Genomic DNA, 14,647 nt, shown 5'->3' on the forward strand with positions numbered 1-14,647 from the left:
TCACTATGAGTTGAACCTTTTCAAAATCTCAGACCAACAAACAGTCCAAAAGTATAAAGGTGAAACAATTCAAAAGTCAATGTTCTTTTATGTGTTTGAAAATCTAACTATGAGTTGAACCTTTTCAAAATCTCAGATAAACTAATAGATTGCACCACAAGGTGGTGCATGGAGGACACATTTGGAAAAATAGGTCATGTTTGAGAGTTTGGACTAAGGAAAAATGGCACATGGACAGAGAGAGCCAATCACAAGTGTTGGCTTTTGAAGGAGGAAGTAATGGGGGCGGAGGGGCACCTGAGCATTTTTCAAATGTAACAAAAATTGTAATCATGGACATTTCCAAAAGAAACTTTTATTTAATTACACATTTTCTCCAAGTAATATAATGGGTTACAATTACATAAATTTTAAAATTTAATTACATAACCTATTTCCATGTATTAATTACTCCCCAACACTGCTTACAAGTTTTTCGGGTTACAAGCTGCTGCTTGGTCATTTTTTTTTTTTTGGTTTTGTTAATTTAGTTCTGTTTTTGCTTTCTGTTGCGAGGCAAAGTTCAAGTTACGAGCCCGTTTCCAGACACGCCACTGCTCAAGTGAAGCAAAAACAAGTTGAACAAAAAAAAAAAAAAGTACTGTAATGCCTTTGCATGTGGGCAAGGAGAGCTCTCTCTTTTACATGGATGTTTGCTTATGTCAAAACACAATGTATGCATTTATGCTCGAATATGATACCTTTCTATTACTTACATTCCAGAGGGAAACTTCCGATTTATTATATATCTAAAAACAAAAAAACAAAACAAAAAATCCCATGTTGGTTTCTTACTTTTCCACCCCTTTGCGACCCAAGTATGCATAATTATGTGACATAATTAAAAAAATATTGTGCGTGTGTCCGTTATATCCGCCGATGCATCGGCTGCCCCATTGATCACCATCACACATGGCTGCCAAGCGGGTAGGCACAAGGCTGCACAACATCATGTGGGCGTGGACCAGCCCGAACTAGCAGCACATGACATTCTTGTAGCGTAAATGGTCGAGGGCCCCGCTAAGGTGCACGGACATGGGTGCAGCTGCAGAAAAGAGCCATGCTTACTTAACCCACCCTCCACCCACCCACCATCCCACCCGTCCCCTCTCACATCTCCTCCTCCTTTTAGCTTCCCACCGCTAATCTGGGGACGTCAATTGGCGGCGCGGCGAGCGACCGTGACGCGATGGATTGACCGCATCCACACAGGCAAACGCACACACATGCATTCACACAGTGAGCATTTTGTTTTTGTTTCATTTTAAAGATTGAAAAGACTCACCCCGCAATGTCAATCCTCTTGTGCTCATTTTCCCTCCCTTTGCCGCTACAGAGCAAGGAGGAAGCGCTCCAGCCCTCCTTGACGTCACAAGGCTGCAGCAGGCAGAGAGAGAGAGAGAGAGGGACAGAGAGAGAGAGAGAGAGAGAGAGGAGAGAGAGAGATCAGATGCAAAAAAATCAAACCCACAAAAATAATACACCCCTCCCATCCTCGGAGTGTGCGTAAAAGCACGGGGGTTCTCAAACTGGGGTCTGCGGACCCTCGGCGGTCCACAGTCCCTCGCTCGGGGGTCCGCAAAAATAACTTGCAAGAAAACTATTTCGCATCATATTTTAAGCAGTGCACGCAGTGAAACCTCCGCGACACGGCGGTGCCTTGAGATACGAGTTTAATTTGTTTGGTGACCACGCTCGTATAGAAAATCTACTTTTCCCATTGAACTGAATGGAAATGGCATTAATCCGTTCAAGCCACCCTCCCAAAAAAATTAAAATATAGATATTGTTGACTGTTTTTAATTAGTTAAATAGCACTCTATAATATGAGACTATTAAAAAACATACGGTAATGACATAATTCAATTGAATGTAAAGAATTAAACTGTTTTTGCCACAGTACAATGGTCATTGTACTGCTGACTGGTCTTTGTGCCTTGCACACCTGGGGGGTTAGGGTTAGGGCACCACATAGATATGTACAGTACTCTTCTTTAATGCCGCGCGTATTTATATAACGTTTGTGGAAATTATTTTGCCACGTGATGGTGTTCATAAGAAATTGATTATAGGTCAATGAAGGCCCAGACCCAAAACGCACTGCCCGCCGGTGCTCGTATCTCAAGGCACCGCTGTATGACGGATTTTCTTTTCTTTTTGGGTTATGGTTTATTTGTTTTAGCGTTCCATTTCACAGAGAGAATCCATTGCAATGTTCAATGTTGCAACTTGTAATTTCATCAAGTGATTTCTTTTTAGTCACTGTGTGGAACAACAGCGCATCCTACTCACAACTGCTTCTAATCTAACTATATGTTTCTATTGTACTGTATTTATTGATCTTTTTCCATTGCAACTATCACATACTATATAACCTTATAAAACAGAGCATTCTTATCGTGAAGTTAGAATTCAGATACTGGATGTCATTATCAGTTCACTCACGAAGCAATGAATCCAAATGAGAAGAAGTACAGTACTGGACATTTCAGACTGTATAATAGTAGCCAGCAGAGGGCGACAGCACTGTTTGTAAAGAGAGTCATTTATTTAAAAAATGGCCCAAATGATATCATCTCAGCCTTTCGAACACATATATATCCTATTTGATCTTATTTCTTATTCTCTTTATATTTCACAATTCTTGAGATTTATCAGGCTAATCTGGGACCTTGGGTATCAAATTTCCGTGCCATATCATGTGTAAATGTGTGTTTGTACGACAACTGAAGTCCTTAAAACGAGGATATGTGGATAGACAGATTGATGGATGGATGGATAAATGAATGGATGTAGGTGGATGGATGCAATGGATATATGGCTGTACGGAGAGATATGTGGCTACTGGTAGATGATCAGTGGACGCATGGACAGATGGATGGAGGGATGGACGAACAGATGACTGATGGATGATAGATGGATAGATAGCAGTGTGTTGTTGTTACAGTTCATTGTTAATATTCAAATGCATTTACAGTGTCCAACCCCCCTGCCCCCCGCCCCACAATTCTCTGGTGTTTTTAATAAATTCATTTCCACCTTTCTCCAGTCCAAGTGATTGCGAGCGGCTGTACAGACAGAGCATTAAGGTGTCAAACGGGCGCTAATTCATCACGGCGCAGCGACTGCCAAATTATTCATGCCAAAATGTCAACATTCCCCTCGCTGGTTTTCCTGCTGCCATTACCCACTTTCTAAGTTTCTCGGTAAAAAAGTGTTTTTTAAAACAGGTGGCAGGGGTAAATCAAAAAATGAGTGATGACAACAATAACAACAATACGTCAGTTTCAGCGTGTTTTCTTACTTTGTTATTGCTTACTTACCAACCGCAGAGTATCAGATAATTATATATATATTTTTTTTTAGGGCCGTGGTTCTCAATCAATACAAATACTGCCTCAAAAAAAACAAAAACTTATCTCTCCACGTAACAACATCATGACCAACATTAAAATACAGTAGCATAGTAGACCTATGTGTTCATTAAAAAAAATCATTCAATTATTCCTAACTTTAATATTGTACGATCATGCACGATTTTTACACCAAGATCATCATTAATACTACACAGGGAACTTGTGGTTTGCACGTTTACACAGGTGCTGCTGCTTTGGTAAGCAAAGCAGTTCAAAGGGTCTCGGCAGTTAACTCTTTAATGTAATTTAACGTGGAAAACGTAAAATTTTGAGGGAGGGACTGAAATTGAGGAAATGCAGTACTTAAAAATAAAAATACAATAAAATATCTACTCTAAAAGCTTTCATAGCCTCGCTTTTTCTCTCCAAGTGCTCATTGTTGAAACGGTAATCATTTTTTGCTGTAAAACGTTCTATTCTTTTGAATCCCCAACTGTCGACTTCAGCTTTACAGATGCCATGTCTGCTGCGCAGTTGGCGTGTGTTGCGGGAGACCCGTCTACTGCGACACATGAAGGTATCAGGCGTAGTGTGATGATGATTACCACCTGTTGTTGTTTTGTTATTGGTTTTTTTTCCCTATTTGAGGTGTGATGTCAATTTACAAAAGTGAAAGAGTCCCCAGGGGGCTTAATTGGAGCGTAGTGTCTATTTGAACAAGCATACTCCCTAAAACTATTGTGGTATTATCGGATTACACTTTGCTCCACTGTGGAACAATAAAGGAATATTGTATATTATCGAGTATAATAAAATTATATGAGGCAAACTGTGTTTCTGTGAACAAACAATGTAATAAAAAAAATATGACCCAACTACCTTTTCACCACTCATTTGTGCGAGTTGCAGCTCATCAGGAAATTCATTTACAACATGCGGTTTAAAGCAACTGAGAGAATGTTTATGTGATTCCGTAGGCGCAAATTACGAAAATCCTCTGCGCAGTTATGCTAGCACGCGCCACGCCTGATTTACGATGGTCACGAAATTACGCAATGAACTAGACTTCTTAGTGCCATTTACGTGACTTGTGACGGACGGCGAGGTGTGCGTGGGCAAAGACGGAAAAGCATGATGCTAATTGCTAAGCTATCGCGTCATGAAGTCGCAAAATACCGAAACAAGTGCTTGGGTCGTACAGTCGACTTGTCGCAAAGGTCTGGCTGGAACCGCGTTATAACGGAGAGTAACCAAGTTCGAACAACAAACTAACAATGCAATTAATACGCGTCTGGAGATATAAATGTTAGAATAATTCAGGGCCTCACAGGATGACCTCTGAACCGGAAATTAATTAATACGTCACTGGAGACGTCATCCAGGAACGGGATCAGGTTAAAAGTAAATATTTGTAATATACAATAAGATAACCGTTATTAGTTATCTTATTGTATTTTACAACGGGGAAATTTCCATCATTTCATTAGCAATATTGGATAGAGGAAACATAAATATTTAATATAAATAGCATGCAAGAGAAGACATCGATACAAGAACATTCACAAAATAGAAATTTAAACTATTGTCCATGCATAAACTATCCAATTCACTCTATTAGCAATGTTATTTGTTTGTTTGAGTGCTGAGTTTTAATTGGCTTTTGAGAGCTGATTAATCTGATTTAATAGACTTTTTTTTTTTTTAAATTAGCAATTAGGATTATAAAGTCATGATTATGTTGTGCATTTGAACAGTATGCAGAATTAATGTTATCCTAATACATAATATACTGTAATAACTGTCCCACTGTAATGTTCTCGACAAAATTTTTAAAATATGGAAATTCAGACAAATTTGGAACATTTGTTTTTAAAAGAATTTCTATAGGTTGGCAGCTCTGTTACTGCAATAAGATGATTAACACATATTATTTTTTATAAGGGGGGGGGGGGGAAATGTGGCATCGAATACAGGTGTGGCGTCTAAGTGCGCAACAGGGACTAATTTAAAATTGTTTCAAATTATCCCAATGAGATTAAAAAAAAATAAAAAATCTCCTTTACGAGTGTCCTGATCCAGCACAACAAGTAATCATCACATCACAAACAACATACAAATAAACATGAACAATCCAAATTATTGGCATTTAATTATCATATTGATTATGATAACATATGAGGCAATCAGAGTTTGCGTGATTAAATACTGTACTAAATAAAGGATGCCCAAATTACCTTTTTACCATTCATTTGTGCTTGGGTGCCAACAAAAAAAAAATCAACTGTTGACACTGAAAGGACTTTTGATGGATGCTAATGAATCATTAAGCATAATTTAAACCCAACCATATAGTCTGATACATTTCCATTATTTCACAGTAGCAGCTGACACGAAAGGAGCTTTGGGAAAAAAGAAAAAGTATTATCCATCTAAAAAAAAAATTCAAAAGTTTCTCGCTTAATGTGCACTGCGTCGCCGCCCTCCGCAAGCTGCACTCATGCATTTATGACAGCACAAGAGTGACACACAAAAGCCTTAAAAAGTATTTCCCTCAGGAGGTTTTGATAGGATGAATATGACGCGGGGCCACGTCAAAAAATTTAAAAAAATGTAAAAATAAATAAATAAATAAATAAGTAGCAAATTTAGACCCAACACCTTCCCTCCGACACTCCCCCCTCATTCATATTTATTAGCGGTGACTGGCAAAGTCATTGTTGGATAATTACAGTGTGGTGAACCTTCATTGTCTTTAGATTGGTGGAAGACTGAGACATGCTGCGCTTTCCTTTGCTGCACTCCGGCAAACCTCTTGCATCCAGCCCCATATTAGTGTTGGTGCTTGGGCGCTATACTGCAATATACTGTGCATGTGATGCATTCTATGCATAATAAAGGTGGAACATTCCAATATTTGCTCTCAAAAAGTTTTTTGTTTTTTTTGTCTTTACAATCAACGGAACGACAATTGTAAAGGCAATTCATTTCTTCTCGAGTCAAACTGTCGCCATCGTTAACTCTGCAAGCATTTAACATTCCTCGTCATAGCCGTGTAAAAATACACTGTAAAACAATTATAAAATAAAAGTACTCACCATTTGAAGACACCTGACAGGCGGGACAGGAAACCGTTAGTCATTTCCAGGCCAGCCATTAGCATTTAGACTTTCAGCTACATGCAATCTACAGTGTGTTAATATCTGTTTTACCAAATCATTTAATCAATCAACATGCAATAAATTTTTAAAAGCAGGCACGTGCACACATGTCCAATACATGGTGCTCAAGCACCTATCCTTTTGTCCTGGACGAAAAGAGTGCTTTTTATCGCAGCACTTTTTATTCTCTTTCATTCATCAATATTTTTTATTTTTTGGGAAAATGACGCTCTCTGTCATCAATTTTGCCAAAAGTGTTTTAAAATCTGACGGGCATTTATTTTAGTCCTTGGGAGAATTGTACATGTTTTGAACATTTTAACAGGGGTGTGTTGACTTTTTACATCCACCGTAGCCTCCCTTTCACCTCCTTTGTTAAGAGTTGTATTATTGACTGTGTTGTTTGTGTAAACATAAATAAATAAAGTTAAATACATGCTACTGTTTTTTTCTTAATTGTATGATCAATTTTTTTAATTGAATGATGTATTTTTTGGCTTGCGCCCCTGTCCCCAAACATGTCTGTGCACGTGCCTGTTTAAAGGCTACATGCATGCTCATCGAGCTGGAGCTCCGCGGGTGACCTTGAGTCGATCCCAGCTGACTTTGAGCGAGAGGATCCTCCCTGGAGTACCCGCAGAAAACCCACACGAGCTTGGGAAAACATGCAAACTCAACCCGGAACCTCAGAACTGTGAGGCAGATGTGCTAACCACTATTCCAACATGTAGGCACAATAATAAACACATTGTTTAAAAAAAAAAAAGGTTTTAGATTGTATCTTAATGTACTTAACTGTACTGTAGTATTGCATCAACATGAGTCAAGATGTAGAGCAGTGGTGGCTTTTAACAGCAGGGGGCACTAGAATAATGCACGGACTAAGTAATTGTTCAAGAAAAAGTCATTGGGGGAAATGTTTGTCTTAATCATCACAAACAGTTGGCTCATACCCCCAAATTTGAAATGTGAAGAATTGAAATTCTATTTGCCGTGCTTTGTACCCCGATTGAAAACACTTTTAACCGCATTATTTCCACTCAAAAAAAGGATTTGATTAAAACGCCGCTGACACTTGACGCTTGAATTTTTCTGCACTGATGCTGAAAAGGACTCATGAAACTAAATATGTTCACAATGACTATGACTATGACTAAATTTAGGATGTATTTCAATTTTTAAATACATCCTCAAGAATTCACGTCCAACTGGCTTCCAACTACCTCACAATAATAATAAGGGGGGGGGGAAAAAAACAGCCTTTGCGAGATTGACCATTGTCAATATTACATCTCAAGTGACAATTATTGTCATTAAAAGGATCAAATGTGGCACAATTTGGGTTTATCACATTCACCGTGCATCAATACAAATCCAAGTGAGCATTCCAACACCTACAAAAGCATTTGTGTCATTATGGCACTTCACAGTGTTACAAGTGATTAATTATTATTATTATTTAACCCAGCGGAGAGAATTGCATGTGTGCAATTTTTTTTTTTTTTCTCAGTTTGGTCCAAGCGCTGCTGAGTGAACACGCCAGCTTTTATTTTCACTCGAGCAGCACAGTTGGAAGTAGATGTTGTGTTGGCCGGGCCTTTTTTTAATGTACTTGTGAAATTAAAATGCAAAAACAAAAGCAAAAATGTGTTTAGTTACATGCCAGTGCATCTCAGGGCAAATAGAGTTTTTTTTTTTTTAAATATGATAATAATTAGTTCAAGAAATGATTTTCCCTTTTTTTTTTTTTTTTTTTGTGTGCAGGTTGCATTGTAAAGAAAGCAGATGATGGATGGAGATCTTTTGTGTTGCACAAATGCTCAGCATATGCATTCAAAAAGCTATTGTCGAGATTACCTCTGAATGGAGCCATTAATGTGTCAGTGTAGTTTAATAATAACATGCACGTCTTTTAACGAAACCCACGTTTCAAAAAAATATATACAAAAATGACAACAATTCTCTCTGCATTCTTAGCTTGAGCCACGGATGTTGCCATAGTAACACAAGTATGTCTTATCAAGTACAGCCCTTGTGATTTTTTATTCCCCCCCCCCCCCTCCCCCCCACTGTTCACTGTAGGTATGACAACACACAGGCCGTGGAGCTGTTGTATTCATTTCCATGTTTAATGGCGCTCGCAGGCTTTGCGCGTTGCCTTAACCTTTGAACCCGCCCCGTCAGACCGCTATTAGCTCATGTTCAATTAGCTTGGCAACACTGTAGAGGTTTTCTATGGTCTATAAATAGGCATAAAGATGAAAGTTTGTATGATGGTGGAGCCATATACCGTGGAGCATAGCCAGACGAGTTGATGCTGTGAATACTGGTGCATCTCCAATAATTTGAATATTGCACAAAAGTTTATTTACTATATTTTTGTAGTTCAACTGGTGTACTATGCAGATTGATTAACCACATGGGAACATACTGTTCCGAAGGCCAATCCCTATCTAATTTTTATATTTGAAATAACTTTTGGGTTTTTAATTAGCTTGAAGCCAATTCATCCATCCATCATTTCATTTTCTATCATACTTTAGGCGATTTTTTTTTTCAAGGTGTTAAATCGCCACCCCCAGTTGAAGTTTACTGTCAAACTAGACATAAAACTGTAAGAGAAATACATGCTTACTGACTCAAGTTGTGAAACTCTTCGTGTGTGTTTCTGTCTGTCTTATACTGCCCCAGGTGGCCAAGGCGTGCACACCAGAAGGAACAGCACATTGTCCATTGAATTGAAGCAAAAAAATGTGGGAACATTTTTTTAATTGTTTACGTGCTATTTAATTATTCCATTACTGTGTGTTTTTATGAAGTACAATAATATAGAGTGCTTTATTATTATTATTATTATTATTGTCTTACGGAGCCTGGAATGGCTTACTGGGGTTTCCATTCATTTCAAAAGGGAAAGATTACTTGCGATACGAGTGTTTTGAGTTACGGACGGGCATGGTTGCCAAACGAACTAAACTCGTATCTCAAGACACCATGCACTGTAATATGAGTTCCACTTGTCAAATTGAACTACTGAAGTAAGGTTTGACATGACATTCCATTGTTGCCTAGATACAACTGTATATTGTACATATACACATTTGAATATTTAAATAAAATGTTGTAAAAACAAATACAACAATAATAATAATAATAATATGAACCTTTTCTGTTCAGCTCTTTCTTTCCCCAATACCCAGCAGCACATTCTCACAACTCCCCTCTAAATGTCAGGTGTACAGATGCCACTGCTGCTATGCAGGCAGTGGGTGGCGTAAAGGCTTCTACCGCGACACATGGTGCTGCTATTCATAGTAACAGTCTAGTCTCACCCTATGTTTTTTTTCTACGAGATTGGGGAAAACTAGGCGTCTAATTGAGGTGCGACTTCAGTAATTGATTTGAATGACGCACCCGGCGATGATACAGTATTTCTATACGCTAATTTTACCCATGCAACGTTTCGTTAGCAGGGGCTATGAGCAAAGTGCAGGTTTTTAATTTCAACTTGGTTATCACTTTGCGCCTGCTACTTGTTGATGCGCTCACTCGCCCGCTCGCGCTTGTTGGAATTAACGAAGCTGTTTGATGCGAGGCCACCGTGAACCCAAACGAGAGGCGTGGACCACGCAGGACACATGACAGCTCTTCCGCGCATTTGGACCTGGACGCCATGGGGGTCTGCTCAGGCCATTTAATGATGGGAGCAACAGATAAATACTGTATCCATGCATCCATCTATTCTCCATCCCCTCATTAGGGTTGCGGGTGAGCTAGAGGCCGGGTCAGTGGCTAACTTATCGCATATGTGAATACCATTAAAAATCCATGCATTTTCTATAGCGCTTGTCCTCAATTGACTAGTCGCTCACCAAACCACGTGGCTGAACGCCGCTGAAGTGGACGATCGCACACAAAAAATTATAGTTGGCGATGAAGCACTGCACATCTACCGGCGCGCTGCAACTGAAAAACTGCGACCGTGTATTGGGTTTTGAGGCTCCTCATAGAATACACTGTACTGTGTATCTTTTTTTACAGAACCACAAAAACATGGCGCGATTGTCAAGAAAGAAGTGGATTGACACAAAGATAAGAAACGGAACAATGAAGGAGCGTGTGGATATTTTCAGAGGTGTTTGGGAATGCTCGATTGCCGCATTTACTGAAAGCAACCGTGCATTTTGGTGAAAGAGATTCTCTGCACTTTGCTTTCTCGCCATAGGTACATAATGAAATTATATATCTGTATATAGTTGAGTATTATTGCAAAACACAATACTGCTATATAATATACTGTATTTGTATGACTTGGCGCCGCTGGCGGGCCGAGTCTCCCTTAAACTCAAAACCCAGAAACATTAATATTTTTTTGCGAATGCTGATGTGCATTTTAGCTGTTACATCTGCGTGGTTGTGACGCAATTAAAATTTCGAATCGGGGCTAAACCAATTGGCGACGGTCAGCTATTCGTGGATACCGCGCCACAATTCAGGCGTATTCAGCCGCGTCGTTTGGTACGGATTTTAGCTAGAACCATGGAAGTTTGCTTTCGCGGGCCACCGAAAATGATGTGGCGGGGCCATATCTGGCCCCCAGGTCCTGAGTTGGACACTTGTGATTTAGAGTCCTCACTGAACCTAAAATGCATGTTTTGCGAATGTAGGATGAAGCCATGAAGCGGATGTGCTAACCACTAGGTCGCCATACTGCCTTAAATACAGTTATGCCACCTTGAATCTTCCACTATAAAAATGGACCAGAGCTGCATAAATGAAAGACTGATTGGAGCAGGTCTTCCACCCTTTAAGTGATTGTTCATCTTCGTTTGCAATGATAATTTCAACTGTTACCACATGCGGCAAAGCGACGAGCCCCCATAAATGATCTTTTTTCTCGTCCAGGGGCAGGAAGCAGAACATCTTCCACTCATCATATCAATCTCTCTTCTCCTTTTTACAAGTCGCTAGCGTCAGTGGTGCCGAGAGAGACACAAACAGAGAGAGCGGACGGATGAGTAGGAGGAAGGAGGAGCGCCCGGTGATGGAGGGATCGGCAGCTCTTCATTTATCCGTGGGACGATAAGAGGAAGAGCCCCAGCTGAGATGGGGTTAATATTTCCCCAGCCTGAAATCATGTAAGGGTGGGTTTCCACTAGTGAGCCACCAGTGGCAAGGCTGTAGTAGTTAATGGTTACACAAAGCATCCTGCCACTCAGACGCCATTTCGGTTCTGCGACAAAGAAAGGCCGTGCCTCAGTGTCCGAGCCCTGTCGCCAATCCATCTCCCCGGTCCCCAGCGGTTAAAAGTTAAACGCTAACTCGCGTGCACCGTGCGTCTATCCCGAGTGGCGACAGGGAGCACAAATGCACAAATACGCAGACGGCGGGAGGCCAACGCTGATGCTGTAAACGTGTCTTGTTAACAGGAAGCAGACCTTACGCCGCCGCTACATTGACTGACAGGAAGCCCGAGCGCAATTTTTCTCCACTCTTAAATTGTTGTCCCCCCCCCCCCCCCCCCCCCCGCAAATAAGCAAGTGTGCTGCTGACTCGCCGAAGCTGAAATACACACAGTGCTTAACACATTTCTTAACACCACCTGTCCCTATTTGTCTCAGGGAGCATCCGGCATTGTGGCGTGCTTTAATGCGGATACTTTCGATTTCAGTCGGACCTCAGAAATCAATCAAGCATATTCAACAAAAAAACTTTTCCTGGCCAGGAATGCTTCTAAATAACTAGAACTTTGTACAAATTCATAAATAACAATAATAACTAGAGCTATGACCAGCAATGAATGGCCTCACATCCATGTTTGTTTTCATGACAAACCGAATTTCGTGTTGATTTGTGAAACACCGTTAATGTGGCCTACTATATAACCTGTACAACTCCATTTTGAAACAATATTTTTCAGAGGGGAAGTAAAAACATACAACTGAAATAATGTGACTGCACAAGTATGCACACCATCCTTCTTATAACTGGGATGTGGCTATGTTCACAATTAACCAATCGCATTTCAACTCCTGTTAATGCGAGTCCGCATACACCTGCCACCTTTTAAAGCCTAAGTCAATTTCATATGTTCTCGTAGACTTTCCCCGACATTTTTTCTTTCTTTCTAGCAGAAGCCTCAAGGTTTTGTGCCAACAAAGAGTGCAATTTGGAACTGTTCATAATTCCTTTCACCTCGTCTAAGATCGTAGTTCCAGCTGAAGAAAAACAGCCCCAAGGCACGATGCTGCCAACACTACACTTCCCTATATAGTGTTCTTTTGGTGAGCACTGTTGTGTTTGCGCCAAACATACTTTTTGGGAGTTATGGCCGAAAAGCTCAACCTGGGTTTCATCTGACCATCACACATTTTCCCACTTGTGTCTTTGAGATTTTGAAACCAAGAATGAAACATACGCAGGCTTTCAGAAAAAGGAAAATCTTAATCTTGGAATAATAATTCTAGTAATAATAATAAACAACAATTACAAGAAGGCCTTCAAATTGCCTGGTGCTAGAACCTGATAACACTTTAGGCTTTAACTTCACCGAAAGTGACAAAATCACCACACAAAGAAAAAACACATTTAAATGGTATTTCATACAGCGCTGCCAAGACAAGGGAATTTAGGCAGCCGAGAGAAAGTGTTTTGATTTTTAAATGGGTGCTGCTGATGTGACTCATGCATATGAAAGTCCCATTTAAAGAGGTGAGAATGAGGGGCGGGTGGGGGGCTGGAAACGCGTCTCTTCAGGCTTCCAACACTCTACAGGTTTGAGATCACAGGCAAGCCTCGTCTGATCGACGAGCTGAGCTTTTAGAGCTGGGAAACAGACTCGCTGCTAATACATCCTCGCCTGACCCCAGCGTGGCTCCCATACACTTGACGAGGAGGGGGCTGGGGGGGGGGGGGGGGTGCGTTACTCTCTGTGTGTCCCCACTGTGACAGCGACAGTTCATCGCCAGCTCGCAGTCAATGGAGGGGGGTATGCACTGCTGAGATGGGAGGAGGAGATGGTGGACCACCACAAGGGCTACAGAAAATGGATCAATATCTATGTTTGATTGATTTATCAATTATACGATTCAGAGTTTGATATCCAGTGGGTACGAAACGTTTTCAGACCCCCTTAAATTTTTCACTCATTGTTATATTGCAGCCATTTGTTAAAATCATTTAAGTTCATTTTTTCCCTAATTAATGTACACACAGCACCCCATATTGACAGAAAGAAAAATGAATTGTTGAAATTTTTGCTGATTTCTTAAAAAAGAAAAACTGAAAAATCACACAGCCATAAGTATGCAGACCCTTTGCTGTGACACTCATATATTGAACTCGGGTGCTGTCCATTTCTTCTGATCCTCCTTGAGATGGTTCTACACCTTCATTGGAGTGCAGCTGTGTTTGATTATACTGATTGGACTTGATTAGGAAAGCCACACCCCTGTCTATATAAGACCTTACAGCTCACAGCTCACAATCATGAGGTCAGAGGAACTGCCTGAAGAATTCAGAGACGGAATTGTGGCAAGGCACAGATCTGGCCAAGGTTACAAAAAAAATTCTGCTGCACTTAAGGTTCCTAAGAGCACAGTGGCCCTTCCTAGAGCTGGCCGTCCGGCCAAACTGAGCAATTGGGGGAGAAGAGCCTTGGTGAGAGAGGTAAAGAAGAACCCAAAGATCACTGTGGCTGAGCTCCAGAGATGCAGTCGGGAGATGGGAGAAAGTTCAGGAAAGTCAACCATCCAACCTGACAGAACTGGAGAGGATGTGCAAGGAGGAATGGCAGATGATCCCCAAATCCAGGTGTGAAAAACTTGTTGCATCATTCCCCAAAAGACTCCTGGCTGTATTAGCTCAAAAGGGGGCTTCTACTAAATATTGAGCAAAGGGTCTGAATACTTATGGTTACGTGATATTTCTGGTTTTCCTTTTCAATAAATCAATTTTCAAATTTTTTTTTCTGTCAATATGCGGTGCTGTGTGTACATTAATGAGGAAAAAATGGCTGCAATATAAAAAAAGAGTGAACATTTTAAGGGGGTCTGAATACTTTCCGTACCCACTGTACTTCTACTTGAGTGTTAA

General features: G+C 40.5%; 1 protein-coding gene across 3 annotated transcripts in view; it reads right to left on the minus strand.

The window, feature by feature from the left end:
- The window catches only part of fbxo41 (F-box protein 41), a 59,999-nt gene that overhangs the window by 35,815 nt on the left and 9,537 nt on the right, over window positions 1–14,647 (minus strand). The window contains exons 1-2 of one of the 3 annotated variants that reach the window (XM_061771770.1): window positions 4,275–4,719; window positions 1,325–1,416 (exon numbers count right to left, since the gene is read on the minus strand). The gene's annotated coding sequence lies outside the window, so the exon portion shown is untranslated. The other 2 variants (XM_061771772.1, XM_061771771.1) reach the window with 2 other exon arrangements.

Source organism: Phyllopteryx taeniolatus, chromosome 4 (genome assembly GCF_024500385.1).
Source record: "Phyllopteryx taeniolatus isolate TA_2022b chromosome 4, UOR_Ptae_1.2, whole genome shotgun sequence".
Lineage (NCBI taxonomy): Eukaryota > Metazoa > Chordata > Actinopteri > Syngnathiformes > Syngnathidae > Phyllopteryx > Phyllopteryx taeniolatus.